Here is a 14875-nt window from a genome sequence, read left to right as displayed (position 1 = left end):
GTAATCTGAGTAATTTTCATTTCAACTCTGTGCCAAAGGTTCCGGGTCCCAACTCAAGGTATAACTGAAATAATACAGTGAATGCCTTAAATGGGATGAGCCTCTATTCCTATATGCTCATGAAGTAACTCAGCCTCTTTCATTCCTCCACCCCCGACTCCCCAAGGCATTTCTGGGTCCACCAGTGTTGTGTCATATCCTCAGAAGTGGGTTCACTCGGGTTTTGCCCAGCTTTCTTGTTGAGGGATCTTGCCCTGGCCTTGGCTACTAGTGCTCTTGAGCACACAACTTGAGTGAGTCCAGCTGTCCTCTGCAGGTGGCCACACTGAGTCCTTGGAGGCCCAAATGTGCAGACCATGGAGGATGGACCTCCCACCAGTTTTGCATTACAGTCTGTCACCTGGCCTCAGAGCCACTCAGCTCTCAGCCAGTTTTACCAGTTGGAGTTTTTTGGGAACACATCTCTTCCACTTTGGGGCCTCACCCCTCTTTAGTGGCTGGGGATGTGTGCCTGGCCATCCTCTCTCTTCACCTTCATTTCACCCATTTTTCCCAGACATCCATATTATCCTATCAGCGCCACAGACCAAGTTCATAGCAATTCATGCAAATAGAGCATCTAGAGCAGGGGTGGGCAAACTTTTTGACTCGAGGGCCACAATGGGTTCTTAAACTGGACCGGAGGGCCGGAACAAAAGCATGGATGGAGTGTTTGTGTGAACTAATATAAATTCAAAGTAAAGGAGTGGAGGGGAGAGCAAAAGAACCCTCCGCTCTTTCTGCTCCGCGGGCCGGATAGAACAGCCGAACGGGCCGGATCCGGCCCGCGGGCCCTAGTTTGCCCACGGCTGATTTAACCAGTAGGTATCGTGCACCTGTTACGTGCCAGGCACCCTGCTAGACCAGAGGCATAGAATAATGAAAAGCGACAGTGCTTACTTCAAGAAGCTCAAAATAGTACTCAATTCAAAAGCTCTACTACATTTGAGTTATGCGACATACTTCCATCATTAACAGCGGTTTCCTTAGGGTGCTTCTCAAAGAAGGTGGGAGCAGAGGGCACACAACACAATGTGAAGGTGTGTGTAGTTTGAAAAGTGTCTCCCAAATTATATGATCCTCTCCCTCACCCCCTGCAGGACTTAAGAATTGCTGATGTATTGGGAGAGAAGATGCAAACATTTGAACTGTAATATAGGAAACCCACAATCAATTAATTCACTCATTCGACATTACATTATGATTACAAACAGAAATCAATCCTGATCCCAGACCTCAAGATCTTTGTAAATTCTAGGAGAGACAGCTGAGAAATCACTAATGACAACAGCGTTATTTAATTTTCTTTGTGAGGCAGCATAAGAGCACAATCTCTGAAATCAGATTATGCCTCACAGTGCTGCTATGAAGTGAATATATGGGAAACATAAATTGTACAGTGCTGGGCATTTTTAAGTAACTGCTTAATAAATGTTGGTTATTTAATTACAAGTGCCATAACCAGCTTAATGTAAATTAAGGAAAAAGTGGGATTTTTTAAAAAGACACAAGCATGTACCACAGACCTCAAGGACAATAATGCATCAATTCTAAGTCACAGAATAGGATCTAAACAGGATGAAAAAGCTTATTAAGAACCTACAAAGTACTGTTTCTCCCCTTTTTTTTCTCTATATTCCTCATTTATTCTTCTCTCTCTCACACAGGGAACTGAGTGATAGCTTTACAGAGGCTAGTTCTAAAATTCTTGGAATGATTAGTCCGAGGCAAGAGGTGAGGTCAGTAATACAAACACGATTGCTAAATCATCAACTCTATGAACTATGGGGGCAATTTCAGAGCATTCACCACAATGAGAAAAGTGCTGTGTTAGAGATGAACTCAGAATGCTATGGGTGGCCCTGGAGGGCTTTCTTTCAGACTTCTCAGAACAGAATAACTGCCTTTTGACCTAGGGATCCCATTTGATGTAATTGTACACCAAATCCTAAAAGTACTGAAACACCAATCAGAAAGAATATATGCACCCTTATGTTCCTAGCAGCATTATATTTACAATATTTACAAGATCTGGAAATAGCCCAAGTGCCCATCAGTGATGAGTGGATAAAAAGCTGTGGTACATTTACACAATGGAATACTACGCAGCTGTAAAAAAATAATAATAATAAGGAATTCTTACCCTTTGTGATAGCATGGCTGGACCTGGAGATTATTATGCTAGGCAAAATAAACCAGAGAAAGACAAATACCATATGATCTCACTCATATGTGGAATCTAATGAACAAAATAAACTGAACAAAATGGCATGGATACATGGAACAGACTGACAGATGTCAGAGGGGAGTGGGTGGAGGGGGAGACTGGATAAAAGAAGGTGAAGGGATCAAATAAAAAATATCATGGACACAGACAATAGTGTAGGGTCAAGGGAGGGGGACAGGAGGCTGGGTGGAGGTGGGCAAGGTGAGGAGAATGGGGGACATCTGCAATAATGTCAACAATAAAAAAATTAAATTACAAAAATACCCAACAATTGGCACTTAATATATTGATATGTCACAATTATTCTTGATACTTGTGTCACCCCCTATGTTCTTAGTCGATGACAAGAATAATAAGAGTTCTCTTCAGATTCCTCCATATGCCTTCAATTAAAACCTGCATATGATAAGCTAAGTATATATTTAGTGATTGATAAATGTAGGTAAAAGATATGAGCTAGTCTAGTCTCCCTTCCTCCAACTAGTAGGACTTTGCTTTAGTAGTTCGTAACAGATCAAACTAAAATGCAGAGTATGGGGGATAGTCTCTGGGGGATTTCTCTAGATCAGCCGTGGGCAAACTACGGCCCGCAGGCCGGATCCGCCCTTTCGGCTGTTCTATCCGGCCCCGTGGAGCCGAAAGAGCGGAGGGTTCTCTTGCTCTCCCCTCCACTCCTTCACCAGCAGCAGTGTTAACATGGCAACGTCGGGAAACCGCTGCAGCTCCTTCTTCTGAGTAGGCGGATTTATATCCGCCCATTCAGTAGAAGGAACAACCTCTCAATCTTCCAGAGGCTCCTTGTAATGCCCGCGGACGCGTCCCCCAACATCACCCTGGGAATGCGTAGACACATTATCGTGGTGATGTAGGGAGACACGCCCCTGGAGAGCACAGTATCAGAGCATTAGCTAAAAAGGAGACCAACAACACTGTTCCCACTGAAGTTGATGTTTTAAAGACCAAAAACCTTTCAACCCAGTCTACATTGCCATCTACAGCTACGTCCCGGGCATAATTTGGAAGTTGCACTAAAAAAAATGTTTAATTTGCTGTTTACACATTTTGTTCTTTTCTATTTGTTTTAGTTTTAAATTATTTTATTATATTTAAGTTTAATTTGAAAGGCTTTTGTACCTTTCCTTTGTTAGGCAATTTTATTTTGCCTTTGCCATCTTCAATATAAGGTATGTTATTGTGCTATGATTCCTCCATTTTTTGAAGTTTCAAATTATAATAATTAGTGTTTACATTCTTCTTGTTAAAATGTTTGAAATGAATAAAACTATTGAAATAAAAAAAAAAAGACCGTACCCTTTTATGTAATGATGTTTACTTTGAATTTATATTAGTTCACACAAACACTCCATCCATGCTTTTGTTCCGGCCCTCCGGTCCAGTTTAAGAACCCATTGTGGCCCTCGAGTCAAAAAGTTTGCCCACCCCTGCCCTGGCCGTTGTGGTTCAGTGGTATAGCGTCGGACCTCACACCGAAAGGTTGCGGGTTTGATTCCCGGTTAAGGGCATGTGCCTGGTTTGCAGGTTCTTTCCTCAGCCCCAGTAGGAGTGCCTGCAGGAGGCAACCAAATGATGAAATCCTCAGGTGAGATTAACAATAACAAAAAAGTGAAGAGTTTATTTTATAAAAAGAAATAAATAGATTCAACTGAAAGGCAATTAAAATCCCCAGCTATTTAAATCTCCAGTAACCAGAAATCAGTTAACGATAATAATTGGGCTTCCTTCCTCAGAATTACGAAAATGGAGGCACTACAGGATCTAAATTTATGAAAGATTTTGTGCTTCGACATAAAGGTCAAAATACAGGATTGCAGGAGATATTTTAGGAAGGGAAGACTTTCCCAAAGTTTTAAAGTGTATGTGCAAAAATTAAAAACACAGGATCTGAGTGAGAAAACTTCGTTCAGTTTGTGTCCCAGATTTTCCTCTTACAAAAAAAAGAGAAAAGTATTGATTAATTTTAGAGAGCGGGCGGGGGGGGGGGGGGAGGGGGGGAGAGAGAGAGAAACACTGATTTGTTCTTTCACTTATTTATACATTCATTGGTTGCTTCTTGTATGTGCCCTGACCAGGAATCAAACCCACAACCTTGGTGTCTTGGAATGATGCTCTAACCAACTGAGCTACCCAGCCAGGGCAAGATTTGCCTCTTGTTAGTTGTTTATCTGTTTGAGCTGCAGTTTCCTCACAAGGCCATCATCTTCATCATCATCATCATCATCATCATTAATAACTAGACTTTAGCCCAGCCTGAGGAGTGGTTTAGTTGATTGGGTATCATTCTATGCACTAAAAGGTTGTGAGTTCCGTTCCTGGTCAGGGCACATGCCTGGGTTTTGGGTTGGATCCCCGGTTGGGGCACGTATGGAAGGCAAACCGATCGATATTTCTCCCTTGTTCCCTCTCTCTGTTCTCAGGTGAGGATGAAAAAACAAACAAAAAAACTAGAATTTAGTGGCTATTTCCTATGCAAGTGCCTTACATAGATGATCTATGTAATCAACAATGAGGGTCATGCTCTTATTGACCCTGTGTTACTGGTGAGCAACAGACTTAGAGGTGTTCCTGAACCTGCCCATGTCACAGCCACAAGTGGCGTGTTGGAATCCACAGCAAACAGCTGAGACCTCCCTCCCCCAACTCAGCTGACAGCTGAATTTGGGGGGAAATTTTTTTAAAGTTTATCTTTATTGTTGAAAGTATTACAGATGTCCCATTCCCCCCCGCCCCCGCCCCAGGGTCATTTAAAAAAATTAATCATCACCCTAGGATAGTTTTCCATTGATTCTTAGAGAGAGTGGAAGGGAGGGGGGAAACATCGATGTGAGAGAGACACATTGATTGGTTGACTCCCACATGTGACCCGACCAGGATGGGGGGTGGGGGGGGGGGATCCAGCCTACAGCCAAGGTACATGCCCTTGACCGGAATTGAACCAGGACCCTTCAGTCCGCAGGCGGATGCTCTACTCACTGAGCCAAATCGGTTAGGGCTGGGGAGATTTTTTTTACAGTGCTTTCTTGGATTTCCTTCATTCTATTCTATAGATTGTCCTGCAAGACACTCAGATACTTCTTTCCCCAAAAACCTGACTGGCTCTTGGTTTGCACATGTGAAACCCCACGTTTTCTCACCTGGCATTCCATGCCTTTTACAATATGCTCCAATTCATCTTTCTACACGTGTTTCACCGAGATTTACTCACCCACGGCCGGCCGTTCCTCCGAGCTGTGATATGTCTACTTCTGTTCTTACCTCTGACCCCAGGGCCTGTCTCGGGTGCCACCCTTTTGAGGAGCCAGGTTATTCCACTCTGAAGGGATCCCTCCCTCCTCATCTGGAAATGCTACGGCATGTGCTGTGCAACTCATATGATTTCCTTAGGTACCCCATCATGGATAGTTATTTGTTTACGCAAATTATCTCCTTCGATATGCTGTAAGAAGACAGATAACAACACACAGCTGTTTCTACAGCTGGCTTTTTGCAGAAGTGGGAGGTGGCATTTGGAGCCCCGGTGGGGGAGGAATTGCTAGCAGGTCTGCTTGAGGCTCAGGTGAGTGGCCTTGGGAGCTAGACTATTAATTACCAGATCTTCTGTATCTGCTTTGTTTTATCAACAAAGGGAAGCTGTTACGCCTCAGGCCATAGGAATGTAGTAGAAACTTCCTTCCAGTCAAAGCCAGTGCCATGTCCCACTGCACTGCAAATTTACCTGGAAAAAATTTTTTAAAATCTGAGCTCTCCTATAGTCTCTGGGCAATTATCCACTGGAATCTCTTTCACGCTGTCTTGAAACCAGAATTTGACCCTGTGATTTTCGCTTGAGTGGATTATGACATCAAGTTAATAATGACACCCTGAAATGAAAACTACCTTTGCAGTACCTTCATAAAGCTGACATTTAAATTGCTGTGAGGTACACAATTAAGAGTGAAGGCCTCTTTAGGATCAGGGTTCAAAGTCCTTTAACAAACATAAAAGGCAGAAACAAAACCATTCCTTGATGGTGGCCTGACAGTCAGACAACACTGCCTCCTGGTGTTGTTGTGGAGTGAACGGGAGTGAACCACCACTGGAGTCCAGACCAAATTAAAATTTAGGGAGCCTTTAATAGCCGGCCGGCGACTGCTCTCTCTCCACGCAGGGAGTCCAGAGAGCAGCCCCGATTCTTTGTGCGGGACCACTTTTAAGCACATTAACCACATCCTGTTTTTGCAGAGCAAGCAACCCAAGACAAAACAGTTTTTCCTAAGCAATGTCAGGATCATGCCATTGACGACCTTGTTATTTACAGGGTCATCCTGTTCTTCAGAAAGCTGACAGTGATCTATGAAAGAAGGCCTACGTGCTGGGAAGGGGCCATGAAAGCATATCTCAAGGCCTGGCCTGGTGTCAGCACTGACAACTCTATCTGGGGCATAGTCCACGGTCTCTCTGGAATGGGCAAAAATTCCCACTCTCCAACATTCCCCACTGGTTTTATGTACATGAGTCAAATCATTGACTCTTTTGGGTCATTGTTGGCGAGGGAGTTATATTGACCTATGAGGACTATAAGCTTGATAGAATTAATTCTCTGCTGAATAAAGTCAGTGGGCCTGTTTATAAGATAAGGGCCCAGAATGAGGACCAGGACTAATCTTTAGAGGGTCCAAAAAGTCCTGGACTCTCTATTTTGCCTGGGCTGTCTTAAGCCAGGTGTGATGAAGACACATCGGGATCCCGTCGACCTTGACTGCTGTGGGGGTGGTTCTTTCCAGGTAGGAGTCAGTCCTTGTGTGGCAAATTTCTTTACCCAAACAGAGTCACCAGGGTGGAAGAATGGACTGGATCAGAAGTTGGTATACATGCTTCTGGACTGCTTTCTGGGTAGACTGTAAAGCCTGTAAGAACTTGAGTAAAGATTGGTTATGAATTTCAGCTTTTCTAGATTGGGTTTGTGTGTAAGCTGGTGAGGTGGTTAGGTCAGGGTTTGGAAGAGTCACTAGAATCTGTAGAGGCCCCACTGGTTTTAGGGCAGCCTCCCCGGCTGCTTCATCTGCAGCCTCGTTCCCTCTTGCTTCTGGGGAGTCCCCTTGTCTCACATAGGTAGAGATGGAAAGACTTAATTACATCTGGTAGTGCTAGTTGGCCCATCGTCCTTGCTCTGCTCATATCTGTCTAACTGCCTAATATATTACCTCAAGGATCCTGGCTCTGAATTCTTTTAGGGAAAATGGACGTTGAATTTCTTCTGTAGCTGCTTCATGCTGAGGAGGGGCAGAGTTTTCTCTCAGAGCCAAGAGATCCTTGCTGTCTGTCAGAGGGACAATGAGGCCTGGGCACAGAAGGAGGTGGGCTTGTGACCTGGCGGAGACAAACTGTAATAAATGGTCTGGTGGAAGGGAAAGAAAACCTTTCAGTTTTAATAACTTCTATTGAAATAGAATTTTTCTCCTCAAAATTACCCCCATATTTATCAAAAAAGCCAAATCAAGACTAATTTATCTATTGTATTTAATTTGGCCTGATTGTTTGCATAAACAACAAGAATGGTACCTGACTACCTTTGCTGGAATTTCATGATTGAATCTTAATATGCCCCATAGGGCCAGGAAGCCAAGTCATCCAGCTGCCGTCAGGCCTGACTGTAATATCTGCTGAGTTAGGTGAATCCTCACCTGTAGTGGCTCTACCCAGGCCCATGCCCTAGGCTTCAAGGCCCATCTCAGCCCTCCTACTTGTCGCGGCTCAGAGTGTGTGGGGGTCCCTCAGGGATGCAGAGGCGCCCTTATTGCTCCCCTTCTACTCTGACCAACCACCAGTGATGGTAGGGTATGGGCCTGATGCTCCAGCACCAGCTATTTTCAGGGCTACCAAGCAGGATACCAGACTTTCTCCATGGCACTCTTATTGGCTTCAAGTCTTCAGAGTTCAGGCAGGGCTCTTTAAAACATGATACTCCAGTCAAAGTTTCTGGTTAATAAAACCACTATTGGAAACCGGTCTTATTGAATTTATGCAAAGAAATGTATTGCCATGATTTATTTATTAAGCATTGCCAAATTTCGGAGGAATTGTATAAGGAGAAAAATATACTGACCTGCTTTAAGATCTTCCGATTTTCCTTGTCAGTCCTTTCTATGGATTCTTCAGAGTAATATAACTGTCTTCAAATGGTCAGTCCTTTCTATGGATTCTTCAGAGTAATATAACTGTCTTCAAATGACAAGGAGAAATTCAAAATGTGTCTATATTCAAGCAGACAATTATAGCTGTCCTTGTAGTAGGGTTCCCCCTACTTGACTTGTCCTTAAAATTTCATATGGTCTCTGGGAGGGGTGACATGCCCTCTGAGAAAGCACTAAGGGAGCTTTATTGCTTTACAGGGTCTCACATGTCACAGGACCTCACGGGGTCTGTAATTCCTGTAACAAAGGGCTGTTACTCACCACTTCCCTCTGTTCCAAACAGGCCTTCCCCGGTTTCCTAAAGTTGAGGTTTGTGCCATACCTGACATGGGCATGGCCACACAGGCCTGCAAGACAGTATACAGGCTGCCAACTGTCTTTCAATAGAGACCAAAACCAGATGGGTATTTTCCTTGCCCATTTGGGCACCTGCCCTTTTGGCAACTGCATTCAAATCTGTAAGGTTAATGCAATATTATTAACACAATGAAGTACAATATTGGCACTGTGGCTACCTTAGGTAGCCAAATCTTCTGCTATCATATATGACACATGGTAGGGCTATACAAGTATCTTAGGGAGGTGACTAAGGTCTATTCTTGACCTTCCCACACAAAGCAAAATTGTCCTTGTCTTTCTGGAGTCATGTCCATGAAGACGCAGACATCATCTAAGTCTATTATACAGTTTTCTTCAGGCCACTGTCAGGGCTGTGCATGGTGGCCAGTTCTTTCTAGCCACAAACACAGCCTGTCTAATTTCCCTAAAATTTATTCTGGCACGGGAGAAAGTTGTTTTGCTGTAAACAGGCAGCTTAACCCCTACATAACTGGGCTTGGACATCTGCCTAGAAAGCTGTAATTTATAAGTTTAACATGTGGCCTTAGGTCCTTCCAACCCAACAGGGTCTCTGCCATCCCTCAGTCAGACTCCTCCTCTCTTGGAGAATCTCAAAGTCCTGAAGGCTCCCCGGTCCAGGGAGAGGGCCTTTCCTTTGCTCTTTGACTTTAAGCTGCCAGTCCAAAACAGCCAGAGTTGCAGTTAGAAACAGCTTTGCATATTGCAAAGCGCTTCTGTGGCAGTGGCTTGGGTATTAGACCCCTTGTCTTCCTGCCAGTCCCCTTTGTGGCAGAGCAGCGACAAGACCTCTCCCAAGGGAGTGCACTGGAAGGGGATCTCAGCCCCTCCTCTTCCAGCAGCAACAGGTACTGAACCCTTTCAGTACATTTGCAAACAGGGAGCTTCCATTAGCTCTATCTGCTGCTTTTACAGATCCCGGGCCTGCTGCTCTATTCCTGGGGCTGCAGGAAGGCCAGTAGCAGTCACTGGCTTCTGGTTTAACTGCTGCAGCAAATGAGCCAAAGGCCTAAGCCTTGTATTGCTTGTTGTAAAACACTCATTACTCACTGGGCAGCAGCGGGGCAGCTCTAGTGTCAGGTAAATGTCTGCTGTCCCCGCTTTTCTCGCTGCTGCTGCTTCTTCCAGGGCCACTGTAAGCAGCTCGGGCATCCAGCCCCTCTCACCCCCTTCTTTCACCTGGCTCTCGGGGGTTGAGTCTGCCTAGCACCCAGTTTTAAATCACCAGGGCGCCTGCGGACTTCAGCTCCATTTTTCCTCCGCTTGGCTCCTGGGAGCCTAGTTGTTTGTGTTTTTTTTTCTTAGAAACCTCAATCCTTTAATGATTATTAAAAGTGAACAGTTAGCATTTTTAGATTAATTTTTATGAACACATTTAAAATGTACTTTTTCAAGAAAATATAACTAGACCTTCAGTGATAAAACAAAGATTAGGTAAAAATATTTCTTTTTGAGAGACAGAGATTTTTAAAACTTAAACTAGTTGTCAGCCTTAAAGATATTATATCTTCAGGTTCCTTTGCTGAATATTCCACCACCGCCCAAGAAGTAATAAAACGGGGCAGAGGAAGATCCACTGTGTTTTGCAAAAAATCCTTGAGTCTAGCATAGTTCAGATAAGTAAGAAACCAAGGAGGCCAGCAGAGCGGGTTGTAACCTATCTCTCCCTGCTCTCCCCACCGATGCACCCCCCCCCACCTTTTCTGCATTAACCATTTACTCTGTCCTTAGCAGGGGAAATAAGGCAAGTGGTCTGAGATCCTGTATAACCAGGCTTTTTAAATTTAAGGATACTTTTTTCTTTCTGTAACTGTTGTTTTCCCTCATAGATTTTTACTCAAAGCTCCTAGACTCCTAGAGGATCTTAAATCCTCCTCCTTACTATTCTTGATTTCTCCAACCACCCAAAAGAGATAAGAAAGCCATAAATAAAAGTTCTTTGCTCTTTGAAATGTCACAAATTTATACCTTCAAATTAACCCTAGGACTTTAAAATTTCAATTTAATACAGCAAATTCACAAATCAGAGCAAACTGAAACCCTTACTTATACAAACATAGACAGAAATTTTTATTAGCTAAGTGGGCTGATTCCCTCTCTGACAGAGAGCAAAAGACTGAGAAAAAGGCGTCTCAGCAGTTGCTAAAGACTTTTGCATTCAGTCATAGCAGGTCCGCCCTATCTTTAAACAAATTAAACAATAGAAAGAGATAACAAATACTCTCATGTGTATAGCCAGACAGCACAAAGTAGCTTTCACTTCACACAGACTCTCACACTTACATTTATACACCAGACAGTCTGAGTTTTTGACTTCTGGGGAGGTGATCAAGCTCCCCCTTCCACTCACTGGGATATGGGAAAGTTGGCCATTCCCGCTCACAAAATTTCTGTAAATCAAAAGCATTAACGGAGGCTCCGTAATCATCCGCTCGCCGCTTGAATTCCTGAAAATTTTTCAAAAAACATTGCAGGGGAGTACAGACAGAAGAACATGAAGCAGACTGACCCATTCTAATGGTAGAGACAATTAGACCACAATAACACAGAATAACAAAAGACAATGACAACCAACTGAGGATCGCCGGGCACCGTCGTGCGCCAGGATCTGGTCTAGGAAGTAGCGCTGTGTCCAGCCTTCCAGAGACCCTAGATGGGCGCCCACAGAACTAGAAATAAGTTTCTTACCGGTAAGAATCAGGTCCATGCGGCTCCGATCAGAGTCAATCGGGAAATTTAGCAGGCAGGGTTTCCGACCTCTACCAGTCCCAGGGCTAAGGAACATCTCTCGGAGATCTCCCCCTAGGTCGGAGAGTCCGGGGACCCCAGTGGGCTCTGGTCACAGGACCAGGCAAAGGCTGGTTATCTCGCTGGGGCCTCCAAATGTTGTGGAGCGAACGGGAGTGAACCACCACTGGAGTCCAGACCAAATTAAAATTTAGGGAGCCTTTAATAGCCGGCCGGCGACTGCTCTCTCTCCATGCAGGGAGTCCAGAGAGCAGCCCCAACCCTTTGTGCGGGACCACTTTTAAGCACATTAACCACATCCTGTTTTTGCAGAGCAAGCAACCCAAGACAAAACAGTTTTTCCTAAGCAATGTCAGGATCATGCTATTGATGACCATGTTATTCACAGGGTCATCCTGTTCTTCAGAAAGTTGACAGTGATCTATGAAAGAAGGCCTACGTGCTGGGAAGGGGCCATGAGACCGTATCTCATGGCCTGGCCTGGTGTCAGCACTGACAACTCTATCTGGGGCATAGTCCACGGTCTCTCTGGAATGGGCAAAAATTCCCACTCTCCAACTGTGTCTAACGTAGACACTGTCTAATGAGCATGGACATGAAGCCAGTGGGTCGCAGAGGAGGCTTTCGAGTAGGCAAGAGTGTGTATTTACTGGACAGCATACATCTTATGGATGTAAAAGCTTAATCACAAAATGATCCCAGACAAGGAACTTTGAGCTTTTCGTGTCCATGATTCCAAGTCTAAAAAAACTCATGCTTGCCCTAACCGGTTTGGCTCAGTGGATAGAGCATCAGCCTGTGGACTGAAGGTCCCAGGTTTGATTCCAGTCAAGGGCATATACCTTGGTTTCGGGCACATGCCCAGTAGGGGGTGTGCAAGAGGCAACTGATCGATGTTTCTCTCTCATTGATGTTTCTAACTATCCCTCTCCCTTCCTCTCTGTAAAAAATCAATAAAATATATTTAAAAAAACAAAAACAAACTCATGCTTTCCTGAGCCCAGTAGGTAGGTTTGAGACCACAGAAGCTGTGGCCAAGACACTTACAAAGGCACTGGCTTTCCTCACTTTCTAAAATGTCATGGGAGCTGGCCATGCATTTCATAGATTTTCTTACATTTGCTTCTTTTCTCCCTATGTTCTGTGTACACTCCATGTTTTTTTTTTTTTTAAATATATTTCTTTATTGATTTCAGAGAGGAAGGGAGAGGGATAGAGAGATAGAAACATCAATGATGAGAGAGAATCATTGATCGGCTGCCTCCTGCACACCCCCTACTGGGGATTGAGCACACAACCTGGGCATGTGCCCTTGGCTGGAATCGAACCTGGGACCCCTCAGTCCACAGGCCGACGCTCTATCCACTGAGCCAAACAGGCCAGGGCAACACTCCATGTTCTTTATCCCAAGCAGATCCTGGAAAAGGATCTGGGGTGTTTATCTCAGGCGTCCCTTGAGATAAACTTTAACCGTGCAGGTGTGGGACATTCAAGAAGTTGCTACTTGAAGAGACTACTCTACGCAAGCAGGACCAAGTGGCAGGCTTAGGACCAGAGGAACCAGAAGCTTTAATTTAAATTTTAAGCATACGCAAAATAATTCAATTAACTGCCGGAGGAATTACACCACATGAAACACATGCAGTTGCAAATCACACAGCTTTTTTATTACTCACACAAATTCCTGAGCTGCGGGTACAAGCTTAGTTAGGGATCCCCATGGTGTTGTCCTCTGGGGTCCGGCAGCTAGGCTGGTCTGGTCCTGGTGCAGGGGGCTGGCGTTCCTCACCGGAGAGCTCGGTCGCATCTTGATCGGGGGTTGTTAGCTGTTCTTCTGTCATCTGGCAGGGAGAGGAGCATGGAGCGATGTCGCTTGTCAGACGGACAAACGGACAGGCCTTTGTAGCTGTCTTGATAGACGAGCATCGTTAGCTGGCCGGGGTCCATATTTAAAGCTTGTTTGTACCCATAGCAGCTCTGGTGGCTATCAATGATTTACGTCAATGCTCATATGTTAATCTCAAATAAGGCAAGGGGGCTAGGAAGAGTACGTCACTCAGGCAAGTGTTTATCTTGACACAAGTCACTCTGAGTTAGTTCATATCCTTATCTCTGAGGTACACATGCTTCAAGGCAATGGGGAATGTGTCTTTAATATTACACTTTAAGTTTTAAGGAAAGTTAACTCAAACATTTTAAAACTTTTCTAACATTCTTTAAGCATTTTTAAACAACATTCTATATTTTACTACAACATTCTTGGTGCCATCTTGTGCCCTACAGCTTACCAGGAAGAGGACAAGCGTCTTGGCCATGGTAGTCTGGAGCCATCTCTGCCTCCCAACCCCAGCATCTGGGACTAGACTATGTGTCTTTTTATTGATTGATTGATTGATTTGTTTAATTATTGGTTGATTGGTGTGGGGTTTTTTTGGTTTGTTTTAGAGAGAGAGAGGAAGGGAAACAGAAAAAGAGAGAGAGAAACATTGATTTGTTGTTTCACTTATTTATGCATTCATTGGTTGCTTTGTTGTAGGCAGTTAGACATGAGCAGAGCAAGGACGATGGGCCAGGTGCAGAAGGTAACCTGGGTGGAAAGCCCCAGGTGCCTAAAAAAAGACAATTAATTGTAGGGTGGGACTTCGCTCCCAGGGTGACTTTCCCTCCCCCAGCACATAGCTGGTCTTGGGATTTGGACCCCCTGACGTTTCCTCCCTAGAGATAACAGCTAGATTTCAGTTGTACTTCAGCTTCAAGCCCAGATAAACAACAAAACCAGCCACTGCTGCCCTCAGGACCAGCTGCATTAAATAATGACCCCGCCCAGTGTGGCCAATCAATCAGTGGAGACCACAACCCTTAAAGGACACACCTGAGAAACAGTAGGGGGTGAGGGCATGTGCTGGGGGTGGAAGTGGCAGGGGAGAGGTCAATGGGGTGGAAAAGGAGACTTTAAACAATGAAGAATTCAAATTTAAAAAAAGGTATTTTCCTGGGACCACCCCTAAAATCTCCACCCTTAAAACCCTTAAGATGGCCCTAGCCAGTTTGGCTCAGTGGATAGAGCGTCAGCCTGTGAACTGAAGGGTCCCAGGTTTGATTCCAGTCATACCTCAGTTGTAGGCTCCTCCCTGGCCCAGGTTGTTGTGTGTAGGAGGCAACCAGTTGATGTGTTTTTCTCACATTGATACCGTGTTTCCCTGAAAAGAAAACATCCTCCAAAAATAAGACCTACTTACAGGTTTCCTTCTGAGTGAAATATAAGGCATCCCCAGAAAATAAGGCCCCAGGCTCTGTCTCAGAATGAAAATTA

This window comes from Plecotus auritus (assembly GCF_963455305.1).
Source record: "Plecotus auritus genome assembly, chromosome: 4".
Taxonomy (NCBI): domain Eukaryota; kingdom Metazoa; phylum Chordata; class Mammalia; order Chiroptera; family Vespertilionidae; genus Plecotus; species Plecotus auritus.
Note: the sequence above shows the minus strand (reverse complement) of the source record.